We start from the raw sequence: 19,488 nt of genomic DNA, 5'->3' as shown, positions 1-19,488 counted from the left end.
GCTAGAATTACACCTACAGTGGGTGAAGGATACATAGTTGATGCAATGGTGGAGCTGATTCCTCCCCCATGATGCACTGTGATCCATTCCCAAAACTCCTAGCTGGAGAAGATGACAATATGCACAATAGGATAACTACCCATGCTGCACTGCTCTCTGTCGCTGCAAAAGCACCAACTGTGGAGGTGCTGCGCTGACACAAGGAGTGTTGTGCAAACATTTACAAGCAGTGGAATTACAGCGGTTTATGATTGTCCACTTAGCTCTGTAGTTTAGTCATGGCCCCAGGATATTAGAGAGACTAGGTGGATGACGTAATAACTCTACTAGACGCAACAATCATGGACTGAACAGGAACACTGGATTTTTGGCTGATTACAACAAACTGTAACCCACTAACCACCTCCTTTTGTCCTGTGACTGCAGAGATGTTAACGGGCCACTCCATCTTGAATGATCCCTTACAATATGAGCTAACTGCTTATGCTAAACTATCTGTTCATCCTTGAATTTGCTCTGAGGCTGAGAGTAACTTTCCCAGACCTGAAGAAGAGCTCTGTGTGGCTCGGAAACTTGTCTCTTACCAACCAAAGTTGGTTCAATAAAAGATATTACCTCCCCTACCTAGTTTCTCTTTCTCTTAGGCAGGGGTGAAAGTAATTTACAGGACTTACCGGTACTGCGGGAGTCCTGAGGGAGGCGTGGCCTCAACCAGAAGAGGCATGGCCTCCACCAGAAGAGGCGTGGCCTCTCAAGATTTAAAGGCCCTGGGGCACCGGCTGTGGCTTGGAGCCCCAGAGCCTTTAAATCAACCCAGGGCTCTCAGCTGCAGAGGTGACTGTGAGCCCCCGGGGCGCAGGGGCAAATTAAAGAGCCCGGGGCTCCGGCAGCCAAGGCGCACTGGACCTTTTAAATCCCCACCGCAGCTCCAGCTGCGGGAGACGCGGGCAGGATTTAAAGGGCTCTGGGCTTCTGCAGCCACAGCAGCCCAGAGCCCTTTAAATCTGGCCCCAGCCCAGCCGCCGGAGCCGCGGGCGGGATTTAAAGGACTCTGGGTTGCCCGCTGTGGCGGGGAGCCCAGAGCCCTTAAAATCCCCACCGTGGACGCCGGTGCCGTCCGGCACTGCTTACTGGCTCTTGCCGGTATGCCATACCAGAGGGATTGGCTTACTTTCACCTCTGCTCTTAGGGCAGATTTCAAGTATCCAGAGATCTGGATTCATTCCTCATTGCCAGAGGCTTTCTTTAAGACTTAGGCAAGTTGCTTACTCATTTTGTGCCTCAGTTTCCCATCTACAAAACAGGAGGGATAATGCTTCTATGTCTCTTTAGATTGTGACCTGTTGGCGGACAGGGGCTGGCTCTTGTTCTGCGTGATTCTAGCTCAGTGAATGTTACACATAATAATACGTTTCTTTGACACTTCATACTCAAAGGACTATAGTGTGGATTGCTGTTTGACAAGGGCATGGCTTGGGATGCTTAGTGACCAGTCAGGTTCTCTCAGCTACTCAGAAGCTGTGTTATAATGCTAATTATCCTCTTTGTCTCTCTGCAGCATTATGGAGTAATTATGTTTCTTTTTCTTCCTGTATGGCTACTGTGTGATTGCTCATTGTCACTATTAAATGAATGAGAGAGCGGCAATTTCCCGGTATTGAATAGTAAATGTGATGAGTGCCCGCCTGGCTCTTAGATCAGATCAAAGACCAGTGAGATAAGAGGCCTAGACTTAAAACAAACAAACAGAAACACTTGGCCATCGGTGTTAACTCCCCTATGAAATTAGGACTAGGGCAATTGAAGCTTTTTGTTAATATTCTTGGACTATTGAGCCCCAACTGGGGGAGGGGGGCTGTGATGGCTAACCAAGTGGGACGTGCTTAAATGATTGACAACAGACGTGTACATACAATCACTGCACGAACGACTCAGCCTGAGTCAAAACTACTCTTCACCATGCACTTTGTTCACTTGCCTTCAACCCTGCTGAGTGTTTCTTTGCATTAGAAGCCCCTAATTATTCTTTGTGTTGCTGTAGCATCTCGACTCCCCAGTCATGGGCCAGGATCTCATTGGGATAGGTGCTGTACAAACACAAAACAAAGATGGTCTCTGCCCCATAGACTTTACAGTCTAAGTGAGAGCTGGGTTATAGCCTGATTCAGAGACATAAATAATGGGGTCACAAGTAGGCAACTTTTTTTTCAAACAGTTCTTGAAGTTAAAAAGAGAAAAGAAAAAAAATCTTTTTGTACTTCAGTTAAAGGTAGAAGAGAACTTCATTTAATATTTAATAATAAAATAGAATTGAAATAAGTTGGAGAAGTGGTCTGGTCATGTTGTGGTATGAAAGCAGTAGCCTCTTCCTGTGAGGCAGTGGGGTCCAGTGAATGCAACACTGGCTTCTGTTCCTGGCTCTGCTATTGATCTGCTGTGTGTGACTTTGGGGAAGTTACTTTATGCTTTTGTCTTGCGTGCTAGATTGTGAACTCTTTGTCCTAGGGATGATTTCTTGCTGTGTTTGTATAACTCCTAGTACAATAGGTGATACAATAATATAATGACTGAGCCTGTAGACAATTTGAAAAGAACCATTCCAATGAAAGTGTTAACTCTGAAACTTAATGATGGTGTATGTTGCAATATTGACATTTACACTTGCATTCTTTGGAAGGTGCATTCAGCTACTGCTGTTTATCTATTTCTCACAGCTAGATGCAGTGGATACTAAGGCCGGGGTCAGTGAGATGGCTTGTTGCTGTTACTGGAGGGGAGAGCTAGGATTTTCTTTCTATAGATGTAATCTGAGGTCTCCTCCAGCCCTATGCACAAGGGCATCCCTTTGAGGGAAAACTACTGTGGCTTGATTCCCCAGCTCAATAAAAACATGAGGCTGTTGTCATTCTATCTAAAGACAGACTGGATTTGCCATCTTTAACTTGGCTTGACTAGCCCCTTGCTAAACCTACTGTGACTAGTAGTCTGGTTAAGAAGTCAATAACCTGCTGACATGTAATGTAATACCGGCAGACACTATACTTGTATATCTGTCTCTTAAAATGAATGAACAGAGGGCTCACATCGCAAAGCTTAATTAAACAAGTGGATTTTCTGCAAATATACTGCAGAGAGTAATCACTGCTTTTATATGATGCTAAAGGAAAGTTCCCTTTGTGGGGGAGAAAGGGCTGGAACTAGCTTCCAAGTTTATTCCAAAAGGCATTGGTGTATGTGTCAGTCACAGATGTACTCCCAACTCACGGCAACAGCATTGACTGACACAAGGTTAAGGGCTACCTTTTCAGCTGCCAGTTGAATTTCATTCAGCATAATTTGCCAAGATTTTCAAAAGTGGCATGAATTTAGAAACCTTAATTTTGGGGTGTGCAACTTGCGACAGTTTAAAAGGATTTGCTTTTCAGAAAGCATTGAGCATCCCGCCTCTGCAAATCGGACCCGTTCAAGGTGTCAAGTTGGACACCCCAAATCGCTAGTCACTTCTGGAAAATCTTAGCCAGCTCATTTTTTGCATTACATTTTCTGATCAATTTATTTTGATTGTTGCTGTTGATGTGCTTGTCAATGTCAAATATAAACCACCGAAGACTCGTCCTCCTGAGAATAGCAATTGCACTATGTCAGTACACATTGCACAGGGTCATTGGGCAGTTGGTAGCTGCAGAGAATAGTGGTACATTTTATTCTATTTTTATCATCTAAGTTTTAAGCTTATTTATACCCAATGTTATTAAACATTTTTATATAAAAGGCTAATTTTTTTTCCCAAAGTCCTGAATCCTTGTACTCAATGGGGAGTATGGCAGGAGAGTTCTGCTGTAACGGGGTGATGACTCACCCTGCAGAGCCTCCTGCTGGTCGTCCAGAGAATTAGCTTTCCAGCTCTTGGAACTCCCTCCGCAGGCCTGAGTCGTGCCTATCACTGGCCCCGTGTCCCTCCTGGACCCCGGTGCCCCTTTCCCTTGGGTGCTTCCCTCTGGCAGTACACTTAAGCTCTCCGGTCTCCCCTCCCAGGGGAACCCCCAACCCCCTATCCCCACCTCACCTCTGTCTTGGGCTACTGCCAGTCACCATCTTGCCCCTGCTCACTGGGGTAGACTGCAGTGTACAAGCCACACATCAGCAAGCAGGGTTTGGACCTGTTGCCTCTGCCTACCCTTGGCAGGGGCAACTCCAGGCACCAGAATGCCAAGCACATGCCTGGGGTGACAAGTCACAGGGGGTGCTCTGCCGGTCACCACGAGGGCAGCAGGCAGGCTGCCTTCAGCGGCATGCCTGCAGAGGGTCTGCTGGTCCTGCGGCTTCAGCGGACCTCCTTCAGGCGTGCTGCCGAATCCGTGGGACAGGGGACCTCCCGCAGGCAAGCCACCAGAGGCCTGAGCCTTGGGCTGCACCTTTGCAACCCCAGTACCCCTTCCGACCTTTGTCAAGGCCTGCAGCCTGGGGCTTTCCAGGCCAGAGCTTCCCAGCTGCTCTGGCCTTTCCCCAGCCCTACTCCACTCCAGGTGCCTTGCTCAGTGCCCTGCAGCCAGGTCCCTCTCTCTCCACAGCTAGAGAGAGACTCTAACTCTGAGCTCCTGGCCCCCTGTCCTCTTAGAAGGGCCAGCTGGGCCCTGACCAGGGCGTTGCACCAGCTGTGGCTGTTTCCCCTTCCAGCTCAGGCTTGCTGCTTACCCCAGCAGCAGCCCTCTCGCAGCCTCGGGCTGGTTTAATCCCTTCAGGGCCGGAGCGGGTGACCATCCAGCCACATCTGCGCTGTTCTCTATTTCCAGGGTGCTGAGTAGAGATGTGTAGAAATTTTTGGTCCAAACCTTTTTTGGGAAAAAACGTAGATTTGGCAACCCCAAAACATGTTGTGAATTTGTGTCTTTCGCCAAATTGTTGATGTTGGAGGAAGCGGGGCATCTGAAAAAGTCAAAGCACTTCATTTTGACAGTTTCAAAATTAAACATTTCAACGTTCAGTTGAAAACAACATTTTATCTGGAAATTTCCTTCCATTTTATTTTTAAATAATGCAAAATATTTTAAAAAGTGCTCCACATTGAAATGAAATCTTTCATTTGACCCAGTGGACAAAAATTCTGTTTTGTTAACACACACATACATACACACACACACACACACACTACTATTCAGTTCATCCAGCCTCTTGAATTCTCCTTTGGCCATAACAACAGCAGTGAATGTAGAAGAGTCCGTAGATAAATTCTCTGTTCTGTTCTGTTCTATCTAAGTGCCTCTAACAGCCTTTCGCTATAGACTTTAGTGTTGTGTTTTGAATCACTGAAAGTGAGACAGACATTTAGTACTAAGAAGGCTTCTGTAGAAGAGCCTATTAAAACATGGAAGAAAAAATATCTGATTTTTCTTTGCAGCATAAAAGCTCAACAAGTCTTACTGAATCTTGATAGAGGATAACCCTTTTAGGAAGAGGCAAATAGACAACTGAAAACCCATCCAGTCATCTGATATGAAGTTGTTAGAAAGCTGAGAAAGGGTAAACCTCCCTAACAAATTATTTTCATTGTCAGGAATAGTTGAATCAAAATTTGATCTGCTACAAATCCCAAAAGCTTTTAAAGTACCCTATAAACTCACTCTGTCAAAAGAACATGGGAATTATCATTATGGATCAGAGCGGTGGTCCCTCTAACACAATATCCCATCTCCACCAGTGGCTGTTATGAACTACTTCACAATACATCTGGGTAAAATTTTTCAACAAAAAAATGCAGATTCAGTGACACCAAAACTGTTAGTTTCGCCAAATTGTTCATGACAAAAGAAAAAGTCTGAAAAAGTCAATGTTTCAGTTTAGAGAGAAGAAATGGTTAAGGTAATATGTTTTCTTGGACCAAATTTGTTTGGTGAAAAAGGCCACTTGCTAGTTTAAACTAGAGTAAATGATGGAGTCTCTGTAAATTGATGTCTTTAAACCATGATTTGAGGACCTCAGCGACTCAGGCAGCGGCTAGGCATCTATTAGAGGAGTGGGTGGGTGAGGTTCTGTGACCTGACCAGATGATCATGGTGGTCTCTTCTGGCCTTAAAGTCTGTTAGTTTAATGCAAAAGATGTGTCAAAATCTCCTAGACAGATACTCTTACATGTGGTACCTGGCATTAAAATAGTTTTAAATCAGGGCCTTGGGCCTGTCCATAAAGCTTGTCAAATAGTTAATATGTAATGTGCCGAGTACATGATGGTGTGGGGCTGGATAAAGGTTCTATTGTCACTCCTTTAGGATGAGCTGCAGGACTCACTCCTCTGCATGGACTGCTGCCATCACAAAGCCTGGTGCTTTGTTTGCCCAAGTCATGCTTTCCCCAGCTACACTGCTATTTACACCTGTGCTGGAATGTTTCCCTGTGGTAGCAGGGTCTGGCTTCAGAAGCTCCCCTCTGCCCCTGCCACAGTCTTTCCTTGCCTCAGTGAAAGACTCCAGCAGTGGGAAGCTGCTGGAGCCTTTCCCCGCTGCCTCCCCTTGCCAGAGCCTTTCACTGACATGCAGCCAAACACCATGGTGTGGATGCAGCCCACTTTTCACTGGAGTGTGTAACTACACACTACACATACCCAACACACAACTGCAAGTGATATGCAGTGTAGATGTAGCCTATGAGACCTCTTTACAGAGACGCTGCAACTGGCATTCCAACCATGTGCACACAGTCTGACCATTGTTGCCTCCTCCAACATTCTGACCATTGCTGACCATTGCTGCCTCCCTCTTGCAGCCTGTGCTCCTCTCTCCATGCTGGTTCCATGCAGGATGCTGCAATGCAGCAACACACAGTCCCTTCCTCAGATTTGATAGCAAAGAGATTTGCCTCTATTTGTAACTTTATCTAAACAAAACCATTTTCAGCCAGAACATCTCCATGCATCAGTCGTGAGTAAGGGCTGTCTTCCAGCCACCTGGCAATCTTCAGACGTCAGCCATTTTCTGTGTATCACTATTCAGCAAAAGTTGCAAGAAGGTTTTTACTAACAGGAGAAGTGCTTTCATTACCTCTTGATAAAAAAAATAATGACTACCATAAAGTCTACAAAGTTCCAGTCATGGCCCTGGACCCCATTGTGCTGTGATAACACAGCCCAAAAAGATAGTCTCTAGCCCAAAGAGCTTACTGTCCAAAAACTTTTCACCATGGAAAATTTCAGTAAAACGGGGGAATGTTTCCTAATTTTGTGAAGACCGGAAAACAGTAGTAACACCTGTAAGATTATTACTGTTTGAAATATCATGAATCGGAAACCTCAAAATCATGAAATTTTTGAAAAATAATATATTATCGGGTTTTAATTTACCTTCTGGATTCTTTTTTTGAGCATCTAAGTTACACTCAGGTCATGTTTTCAAACTTTTCTTTGTAGGCACGAGACTTGCAAACCTAAGGTTATTTTATTTTGTAAGGAAAGCTGAGATTCTCCCTTAATCACTGGAATCCAGGAGCTGGGACTTTAAGAAATCTCCAAATATCATGAATAGCAGCTGTAAATTCATGAGAGCTGACAACACTGAGGTTTTGTAGCTTTATCTGTTGCCTGCTATAATAACTACTTAAAAACTCAAAGAAGAGCAAACATTTTTTGCCATGACAATGTACTTAGCAAACCATGTTACTACTGTATGGCTAAGGAAGGAAAAGACACTCTGTAATTCATGAACGTCTGTCCTAATGACAGGAGGTAATATAGGATACAACTGCAACCTTGCTATGCAGTGGTAAGCGCTGCGACTGTTCCTGTTTGGCACACAGTGTTTATAATTTCTTATGCGATGGGTGACAGCCTGTGACAAATGCTTTCCCAATTAAGTCATGTTCAGCGTTATTCTGTCAGATTTCATCTGGCTGCAGAGAAACTTTCAGGAAGTTCCCAAGGATTTTCAATGGAAGTTGCCCACTTCTTCCTCCTCCTACTCCTATCTTATCTTAAGGATGTTTTCTGGTTGGTGCCTAACATCAACTGTTGAACAATACTAGACAAAACAGCTTTGCCTGAGGAAATGGTATGAGTCTAGTGGCTTTTCCTAGCCTGTAAAAGGATGCTTGGACACTTAGAAGATTTCTGAAATTCCACAGCAAACTGAGTGGTGGAATCTACCATTAACCTGGAGACAACTGTTATCTCCGCTGCAGTTAAGCAAATACTCTTCCCAGGGCCCTTGCAACCACTTAGGTGACCTAGGCGGTCGCCTAGGGTGCTGGGATTTGGGGGGCGCCATTTTCTTCAGCAGTAACTGCGACGGCAGTATCTTCAGCTGCCCTGGTCGCCCCAGGCATTTAGGTGGAGGCAGCTGGGGCAGGGGAGCATGGGGAGGGCCGCCTGCAGCAAGTAAGGGGGAGGCGGCACGCAGGCGAACTCCCCGCCCCAGCTCACTCTTGCCTCGCCTCCTCCCCGAACTGCTGATTGGCGCCGCAAGCCTGGGAGGTGGGAGAAGTGAAGCAGCGGTGGCGAGCTCGGGGTGCTCGTGCGCAGAGCAGGGATGAGCTGGGGCAGGGGGAGGTACCTCAGGGCAGAGGGTGAGGAGCTGCTGTGGGAGCGGGGAAGCCTCAGGGCCAGGGCACGGGGATGGCGCAAGGTGGAAGTTTCGCCTAGGGCGCGAAACACTCTTGCACTGGCCCTGCAGTTTCTATAGCAACTAGCAAGGGGAATTAGTTATCAAGTGCTTTGAACCTCCAATGGAAATTGTCACTTGAGGACCTGAACCAAAGCCCATGGAAGACCATGGGAAACTTTCCATTGACTGCACAGGGCTTTGGATCAGGTCCTAAACATCTTATTTGCTCATCTGCTGTCAGCCAGCTGTATCTCACCCCATTCTCCCTGTGAATACAATGGAAACATGGGTTGTGGAAGGTTTACACTTGTATTGTTTGACCACTCACAGAAGTACCAATAGCTAGTGTGACACTGTAGCAATCATGGCTTCCAGTATAGCGATGGTCATCTGCTGAACACTCGTAATGCCTTGTAGTTAGGGCCTGATCCAAAACAGGTTGAAGTCAATAGGATTGCTTATGCTGGCTTTGGATCAGGGCCTTATTCGGCACATCAAAGTACATTATAATGATCTTCTGTGTATTATAATACTCTTTGCTTTATCAGTGGGGTAAACTGAGGAGTAGAAAGGCCATGGCTTGAATTTTTAATCTGTCCGCTCAATGGGGTCCTTCTATTCTTGGATACCCAGCATGAGACACTTCTGACTAACTTTGCTCGATGCTTTTGAAAGCTGTCCCAAAGCTTGGCACCCACAGTGAGGAGACTTATTTCTGAACATTTTGGCTTGAGTGTATTGCCAAAGGTGAGCATCAAACACAAAACTCTGGCTTCTGGCCTGGCTCTCAGTCCCCTCATCTAACCATTAGGGTGGATCTCAAAGAAGTCTAAGGGAAATAGGCAACCAAATCCCATTGGAATTCAATGGAATCAAGGTTCCTAACTCCCTTAGGCTCATTTGAACATGACAGTCTACTTCTCGCTGTCTCCCTTGTGGAGCTTGAAGGTGGAACTGTCCTTTGGCTTTTGGTTGCCCGTTTGTTAGAAGTGCTAATCACTCAAACTTTGCTGACTGGCTTCAACAAACTCCAGGTTCAAACTGATTCAACAGTCCAAAAAATACAGTCTCAAGAACCAGGGATGAATCAATAGTAAGGGATGATTCCACATCAATTATAACCATCTAATCTACTTTGTAATGAATAGGGCAGCTGATAAAAGCCCCATCGTGGTCTTATTTTTACTGTCAGGCGTGCTCCCAAGATTCCTGGGAGGAAGCCCCCTCCTTCCCCCCCCCAGTTTCAGCCATGAGAGGAAAATGCAAGGTCAGACAAAGGTCAGGGCCATTGAGTTTGCTGCGCCAACCCGAAAACCCACCCCATTAAATATGAAAATCCACTCATTGTCTGGGTTCTGATTGTATCCTGTCTTTCAGATCAGGCACCCTAGAGCCATAGCAACGGCAATGGGCGGATGTGCATTGGACCACATCATTTGCAGGGTGTCTTTAGCCAAGGAAAGTTTTGTTAAAAATGTGTGTGATTAATGCCTTCAACTATTATCTCTAATTGAACAGACATGAAAAAGGGGCCACTCTGTCAGCCTCGCTAAGCCTATTGCACAGCTATTAAGAGAGTATTCAGACCTGGCTGAATACAACTATTATTACCTCTTGTGTCCTGTAAGCATAACATGTTATTGGAGCCCGGCACAAAAATATGAATGACTGTTTGATACATAGCTCCAGTAATCCTCTAAGCACCAATATGGAAGAAGAGGGAAAGGCTGTTTAGCACATAATTGAATATGCTAAGGCATGTGCATTACTATTAAGTAATGGTACTTTAATTTAATATATTTATATCATAGAAATGTGTCAGTTTAACATCAACTACGCAGCATGATTAAATAACCACTATCTCACTCTCTTGCTCTCCAGCTATCAACACACTGCATGAGTGGAGCAATGTCACGGAACCCTACCATCCCCAAATACCTGCTGTGGGAACACAGGAGCCTTGAAGGGAGAACCTGCTAGCTCCTACACAGGAATTAATTCAGGGAAGTTCTCTGGCCTGTGTTAAGCAGGACGTCAGACTAGATTATTGCAGTGGTCCCTTCCGGGCTATGCATCTATATGACTTTAGAATTAGTCAAACATTTTCAAGTGAAACATTTTCCCACTGGAAAATGGTTTGGCAAAAATTAAATTTTTGTCCAAGAAAAGAGGCATTTTCAAATAATTTTTTTTAAATTTTTTGTTTTGTTTTGTTCAACGGGAAATCATAGAATCATAGACTTTAAGGTCAGAAGGGACCATTATGATCGTCTAGTCTGACCTCCTGAACAATGCAGGCCACAGAATCTCACCCACCCACTCCTCTATCAAACCTATGTCTAAGCCATTGAAGTCCTCAAATCATGGTTTAAAGACTTTAAGGTGCAGAAAATCTTCCAGCAAATGACCCCTGTCCCAAGCTGCAGAGGAAGGTGAAAAACCTCCAGGGCCTCTGCCAATCTGCCCTGGAGGAAAATTCCTTCCAGATCCCAAATATGGCGATCAGCTAAAGCCTGAGTCCATTGTGGGCAAGACTCTCCAGCCAGCACTCAGGAAAGAATTCTCTGTAGTAACTCAGATCCCATCTATATAACATCCACATCACAGACCACTGGGCATATTTACCACTACTAGTCAAAGATCAATTAATTGACAAAATTAGGCCATCTCATCATACCATCCCCTCCATAAACTATCAAGCTAGTCTTAAACCCAGATATTCGTTGACCCGACACCCCCCCTAAGGCTGTTCCAGAACTTCGCTCCTCTGATGTTAGAAACCTTTGTCTAATTCAAGTCTAAACTTCCTGATGATCATTATATCCATTTATTCCTGTGTCCACATTGGTACTGAGCTTAAATAATTCCTCTCCCTCCCTGATATTATCCCTGATATTTTATAGAGAGCAATCATATCTCCCCTTGGCTTTCTTTTGGTTAGGTTAAACAACCAAGCTCTTTGAGTCTCCTTTCATAAGACAGGTTTTCCATTCCTCGGATCATCCTAGTAGCCCTTCTCTGTACCTGTTCCAGTTTGAATCATCCTTCTAAACATAGGAGACCAGAACTGCACACAGAATTCCAGATGAGGTCTCACCAGCACCTTGTATAACGGTACTAACACCTCCCTATCTCTACTGGAAATACCTCACCTGATGCATCTCAAGACCGCATTAGCTTTTTTCATGGCCATATCAGATTGGCGGCTCATAGTCATCCTGTGATCAACCAATACTCCAAGGTCTTTCTCCTCCTCTCTTACTTCCAACTGATGACTCCCCAGTTTATAACAAAAATTCTTGTTATTAATCCCTAAATGCATGACCTTGCACTTTTCACTGGTAAATTTCATCCTGTTACTATTACTCCAGTTTACAAGGTCATCCAGATTTTCCTGTAGGATATCCCGGTCCTTCTCTGTACTGGCAATACCTTCCAGCTTCGTGTCATCCACAAACTTTATTAGCACATTGCCACTTTTTGTGTCAAGGTCAGTAATAAATAGATTAAATAAGACTGGTCGCAAAACCGATCCCTAAGGAAATCTACTAGTAACCTCCCTCCAGCCTGACAGTTCATCTTTCAGCACAACCCGTTGTAGTCTCCCCTTTAACCAGTTCCTTATCCACCTTTCAATTTTCATAATGATCTCCATCTTTTCCAATTTAGCTAATAATTCCTGATGTGGAACCGTATCAAATGCCTTACTGAAATTGAGGTAAATTAGATCCCCTGTTTCCTTTGTCTAAAAAATCTGTTACCTTCTCAAAGAAGGATATCAGGTTGGTTTGGCACGATTTACCTTTGGCAAAACCATGTTGTATTTTGTTCCAATTATCATTGACCTCAATGTCCTTAACTACTTTCTCTTTCAAAATTTTTTCCAAGACCTTGAATACTACAGATGTCAAACCTATAGGCCTATAGTTACCTGGATCACCTTTTCCCCCTTTCTTAAAAATAGGAAGTATGTTAGCAATTCTCCAGTCGTACGGTACAACCCCTGAGTTTACAGATTCATTAAAAATTCTTGCTAATGGGCTTGCAATTTCTTGTGCCAGTTCCTTTAATATTCTTGGATTAAGATTATCTGGGCCCCCCGATTTAGTCCCATTAAACTGTTTGAGTTTGGCTTTGACCTCGGATGTGGTAATATCTACCTCCATATCCTCATTCCCATTTGTCATCCTACCGTTATCCCTAAACTCCTCATTAGCCTCATTGAAGACTGAGGCAAAGTAGTTGTTTAGATATTGGGCCATGCCTAGATTATCCTAAAACTCCACTTCATGCTACATGTTTAGTGATCCCACTTCTTCTTTCTTTGTTTTCTTCTAATTTATATGGCTATAGAACCTTTTACTATTGATTTTAATTCCCTTTGCAATGTCCAACTCTACATGTCTTTTGGCCTTTCTCACTTTATCTCCACATGTTCCGACCTCAGTAAGGTAGCTTTCTTTCCTAATCTCTCCCATCTTCCACTCCTTGTAGGCTTTCTGCTTTTTCTTAATCCCCTCTCTGAGATGCTTGGTCTACAACTCCTAAGAATTTTTTCCCCTTTCTTGGGATGCAAGCTTCTGATAGTTTCTGCAACTTTGACTTGAAGTAATTCCAGGCCCCCTCCACTTTTAGATCCCCAAGTTCTTCAGTCCAATCCACTTCCCTAACTAATTTCCTTAATTTTTTTTAAGTTAGCCCTTTTGAAATCAAAAACCCTAGTCACAGATCTATTTTTGTTTATCCTTCCATTTAGTTTGAACTGAATTAGCTCAGGATTGCTCAAACCGAGGTTGTCCCCTACAACTATTTCTTCTATAAGGTCCTCACTACTTACCAAAATCAAACCTAAAATGGCATCCCCTCTTGTTGGTTCTTCAACTACTCAGTGAAGGAATCAATCAACTATCACAACTAGGAAAATCTGAGCCCTGTTACTATTACTAGTGCTAGTCCTCCAGTCTATATCTGGGAAGTTAAAGTCTCCCATGATCATGAAGTTATATGAGGCGACAACCTGCTTCTTCTTGGGCATGTACCTTATTCAACACTGGTGTTTCTGGATCATTAGAACAGCCCTTTTACCCCTCTAATCTTCCTCTTGTCAGTGATTCTGGCTGCTTTTCATAACTCTATGTTACCGAAGATTTCTTCAAAACCCACTGATTGACTATGCCTCCAACTACTGGGTTTGAAAAACCACTAAATTTATTTAACCAGAGTAAACATAACATATATAGCAGTTGCATTCAGTAACCCTTCTACTTCTTACTCCACTAGGGAAAGCATAATCTTGTAAAACCTTGCTGATCACAATCTAGATCCCCCTCTCCTCAAGAGCCAGGCAATGATCCTTCCAATTCAAACTCCTCAAAGTTCCAAATGATCAGTCTGGGTGGAGCTTCCATCCATGAGTCCAACCCTCTGTGTGTCTCTGGAACAAAGACCGAAAAGAACACAACATACCCCATCCTACAATTTTGCTTAACACGTATCCTATGACCTCTCATATCATTCAAGTTAACCTACTCCCTTCTCCACACAAGGTTACAGCATCTAAGTGAATGGGGACCTAATTCCTGATGGAGGCCTCTAGGTGTTACTGCAATGCAAATATAAAATTATAATAACCTGGCACCCATCATGTTATTTGAGTACCACCCTATGCTTTTTTTGAAGCAAAATAAAATGTTTTGGGTTTCAAATGATATTTTTCGTTTGTTTGATTTTGAAAACGCCCAAATGTTGAAGTTTAAAAAATCAGAACTAACACTTCAATTCAAACAAATTATAATGAACATTTTCATTATGTTTTGAAATTTTGCTGTGAAAAATAAAAAGTTCAAAAGAAAATTTTTATACGTTTTTTTTTCATGGGGAAAATAAGCAATTTTTGAGCCCTTTCTCTATGACCCATTTGGCATAAGTAGATAACACTACTCAAGGAATGATGTCATGTATGCTAAATGTGACTTGTGGACAGAGCAGTTAATGGAGTAAGAGGCGTCATTAGTGGTGATGACCTGTAGTAGGTTAGAGTAATTTGACAGGGCTTCATTCAGAGAGGGTGAGAGTCACATGGGCTCAGCCTGCTCACTAAAGGAAATCATCTAAGATAGTGGTTCTCAAACTAGGGCTGCCGCTTGTTCAGGGAAAGCCCCTGGTGGGCCGGGCCAGTTTGTTTATCTGCCGTGTCTGCAGATTCAGCTGATCATGGCTCCCACTGGCCGCGGTTCACTGCTCCAGGCCAATGAGGGCTGCAGGAAGTGTCGCAGGCTGAGGGACATGCTGGCCACACTTCCTGCAGCCCCATTGACCTGGAGCAGCGAACTGCAGCCAGTGGGAGCCGCAATCAGCCGAACCCATGGATGCAGCAAGTAAACAAACCAGCCCGGCCCACCAGGAGCTTTCTCTGCACAAGTGGCATCCCTAGTTTGAGAACCACTGATCTAAGGTCATATTGATACTTACAGCATTGCTGCGGCTGTACAATTGTGCCGTGCAGCACAGGCGGTGAAGACGCTCTAGGCCGACTGGCATAAAATGACATCTCTGTGAGTGGCAGAAGCTATACCAGCAAGAGAAGCTCTCCTGCCAACATAACATATACACAAGCATTTATACTGGTATAATTTATGTCTCTTTGGGGTGTGGTTTAATCACACTCTTGAGCAATATAAAATATGCAGCATAAGCTACAACATAGATGTAGCCTCAATCAGCTTTCTTGCTTAGGACTTCAAAGCCTAACAGTGGTGCTTAGAATAGTGAAGAGCAACAGTTGGGATGTCTTGCTGCAGCAGAGTATTATCAGTAAGACTTTGCATGCATGTAGCAATTCCACCTACAGACCTCAATGTACCGTACAAACCCAAGAAAGCACTGTTCTCCTACTTTTATAGATGGGATAATTGTAGAACATTCAGAGAATTCGCCCTGTGCTGCAGCGACCGCACCACCCATGTGCTCCTCCAGGACAGGACTTGTGCCACCGACAGAGCATCAAGCCAGGAGGAGACATAGCCAGGGCATTGCTACACCTTGGTTTCCTCAAGGCTCCTATGGAATGGAACAAGGGAGCCCTGAGGGCTTGAGGGGATCAAACCAATCCCAAAATAGGAGAGGAACATGCCACCTTTTCTCGGTCCCTCTCCTGGTCACATGGATGAATCCAGCTTGCAGAAGTTACTGATGCCAAGTCACTCAGCAAACCAGTGGCATAGCTGGGCTTACAACCAAAGTCTGCTGATCCCCAGCTTGAAGTTCATATCACTAATCACAACAGCCTCCTTTTGCAAATTAGGTGCTTTACAGACACAGAACAATCCCCACCATGTGCAACGCGCTGCAAGAGGAAACCGCAGGGTTTTAGAAGGCCTCAAAGAAAAGCAATATTTGGACAGACCTCGTGGAAGAGGGGAGGAGGAGTCAACCCCTCCCTCATACAAATAAAATAAGGCAAATCTGAAAGGAAGAAAACATGCTGAATTTCACAGCCTGTGCTGCCATATAAACCATGTCAGTGAGGCAATACGGAGCTGGGATGCAAAGAAACAAGAGCCTTATTCATCTAAGAGGAGGGAACTTTTTTAAACTGTGTGAGCAACACGGTGCCTGTAAAAAAAATAAAAGGAATTCTAGTCACTTGCTAGGACAGCAGAGAGATTTAAAAACAAACATTTGCAGTGGGAAGTCTCTGATTTGTAAGTCTCATTCATTCTGAGCCACTCTAGTTCCTGCCGCCATGCTGTCTTGGGCAGAGATCTCACTGTATGTTACAATTAAGCAGCGGCAGATCTCATTAGCACTTAGCTGACCTCCATGAGGAAAGCAAGGTGGTTCGAGTGATTTAGCAGGTTGTGCTACACCCTGATCCTCTACTGGCATAAAGTCACAGAGGGATCTTACATCATTGCATAAGTTACAGGGATGCCAGCCTAGCAAGAGTCCTCCCACAATCACAGCAGCCATGACAGTTCATTTTAAATGACGTGGTAGGATGAGATAGCAGAAAATTAAGACAACCTGGTTTGATTGCCAGAAAACCTGGCTGGAGCTCTCAGGCCTTCTCTAAAGTAGGGAAATGTGCACTGAGGTAACTACACTCATCTGAGCTATGCCCAGATGTAGGCACATTGCACTGCTACGAAATGTGACTTGCTTGCAGGGCCACCCGGGGGTGGGGGGGCAAGTGGGGCAATTTGCTCCAGGCTCTGGGCCCCACAGGGCCTCCATGAGAGTTTTTCGGAGCCCCTGGAGCAGAGTCCTTCGCTTTCTCTGAGGGCCCTGGAAAACTCTCACAGGGCCTGGGCCCCAGGAGCTGATTCCGCTCCGGGTCTTCGACGGCGGGGGGCCCCCACTTCGGCGGTAATTTGGCGGCGGGGGTCCCTCCACTCCTGGACCTGCCGCTGAAGTGCCCCAAAGACCCGTGACGGGGGCCCCCCGCCGCTGAATTACCACCAAAGCAGGACCCGCCACCGAAATGCTCTGAATCCTCTGTGCGGCCCTGCTTGCCTGACCAGCTTGCCACGGTAAACAGCCCCAGTACAAACCCGATCTCACACTAATGCAGCGCATCTTCCCACAGGCTCGCCCAGGCTTGGCTACATCCGTGCAGCAAACATTGGTGCAAACAAGCCTGTAGACAACTGCTCAGAATGATTTTTTTTCCTCTCCAGACTGACTAGAGTAGAGGTAAATTTTGGTGTACTTGGGAGATATTCTGACTGGCCATGCACATTCACCTCCACATATAAGGGGAGAGACAGGCACATGAAGAAAAGGCGAATGTGACCTCCCCAGATTTTCTCCTTATTTTTATAACAATAGTCATTCACCTGTCTATATTTCCCCTTGATTTCTTTCTATCACCTCTCCAGCTATCTCTTGGTTTAGCCGGCTCCATGCAATCTGGAAAAACACCTGGTTCTGCAGTCCTTCTGCATGAAAGGAACTCTCTAAATGCGAGGCATCATGGCTATATCAGTGATAGAAAGGAACCGTTGCAGCTACCTACTTCGGGAATAATGACTGCTAAGCATTCTGGGGACTGTTTGAACACCACTGACTTTCTCAGTGCTCCAACATCACTTATCTTAGGCTGCTGGCTGAGTTTTCAAGCTAATGGGACTCCCTCATTGTTTGTCATATTTGGACTGTGAGGAAACCTCATTTTCCAGTTGCCTCGCTGCTCTGCTGAGACCATGTCTCTGAACAAAAAGGAATGACTTTAACATTTAGAGAATACATGACTGCTCCCTTCCAGTGGTCACTCCGCAGGGAATGAAAGCTTTACATTTTCAGTGTCAGTTCAATATTAGAAGGTCTTTTATACCAAGCTGCATCCTCTTGAAGGGATTTGCCTTTGATTTTCAACCAAGTGTTGGGATCACAGCAAGAAGCTTATTAGTTGTGACTTCGTCAGAGAAGGGGAAAAGGTAGGTGAGAGGTGCTCTATTCGTGGATTCAGTTTTGCTCTGGAAGCGCGCAGCAGGTGTTTGGACAGTGGGTATTCTTTACAGGTTACTCACTTTTATAATAAGCCTTCTCTAAAGAACAGGCAGCCACCTAGGGCCTGACTTTTGGAACCGACCCCCAGTTGCCCAATAGAAAAGCAACAAGCTGTTTTATTCAGTGACGCCCTGACTTTCTGTGTGCTGCTGTCCAGTAATGAAAAACTTCAGAGTCAGAGAACCGTCAAGGTTTTTTGTTTGCTGCAGGGCAGGTGGAGGGGGATCAGGGGAGAAGGTGTGAGCCAGTTTCCTGTCTATGCACTTGTATTACTGGGTACCCATTCAGGGCTCAGTTGTGGTTTTGGCAAAAGCCCTGAGTTAAGGGGCAGCGCACAGCTGAGCTGCCCCAGGAGCAGAGCAGGGACCAGATTGTGACTTCGGGAACTACACTAGGTTCCGCTCTTGCTCCCAGTGTAAGCACTGCGCACCAGGACTATAGCGGGCACAGATTGCCTTTCTGTCTTCCCAGCATCAGCAGCCAGCATGTTGTGGGGTGGGGAGCAGAGAAATCTTCGGCCCCTCCCCACCCACCTTCTGGGCAGTTGCCGATTCCAGGAAGCAAGAGGGTATTTTGCACCCCTTTAATCTGTTGAGCAGATGGTCATCCAGGGTCACAAGGCCTCCCTAGATAAGTAGAAAGGACTTTATACATGCTCTAGTTGCATGTGGCAAAGCAGCATTCATCCTGGAGTTCCTGCCTCCAGTTTGAAGGACAAGGCATCCAAAGTCCTGAGACAACTCTCCTCTTCAGGGCACGTTGTATGAACTTGTCTTTGACCCTGCTGAGTGCTTTCTTGGACTAGATGCCCATGGTTCATAATTTGTATTTGTTATTGGTACTATTGTAGCTAGGAGCCCTAGCTAGGCACCAGGACTCCATTGTGCCAGGTGCTGCACAAACACAGAATGCAAAGATGGTCCCAGCCCCAAGGGGCTTACAATCTCAGTATAAAACAAGAGACAATGGAAGGAATGAGGGAGTACAATCAAACAATGAGACCACATTGGTCAGCATGATAGGCAGTGATATCTCCACACCAGCAGCCTAACTATGGTCACGTTATCAGCAAACTCGGCCTTAGAAAATTTCATGTTAACCTCCTGGCTTATTTCCTTTGATGTTCTTTGAAATTCCTGGCATCCACACCCTTTCCTCACCTTTGAGACATGCAGTGTGTCAGACTTAGTACAGTTCCTTTGAACTGGCTAGAGGGGAGTGACGTGGAGGTATGTTCTACACCCCACAAGTACTGAGTTTGAGACCCACCTGGAGTGATGAGCTGGATGCTAACCCAGTCAGTCTGAGTCACCTCTCTGAATCAAGAGTGAGTAGCGCTGTAGAAGTCAATAGCATGACACCAGTTTCAGACAGGTGGCTCCAGCCAGAG

This window comes from Chelonoidis abingdonii, chromosome 5, assembly GCF_003597395.2.
Source record: "Chelonoidis abingdonii isolate Lonesome George chromosome 5, CheloAbing_2.0, whole genome shotgun sequence".
In the NCBI taxonomy this organism is placed as follows: domain Eukaryota; kingdom Metazoa; phylum Chordata; order Testudines; family Testudinidae; genus Chelonoidis; species Chelonoidis abingdonii.
This window is presented reverse-complemented; position numbering follows the sequence as displayed.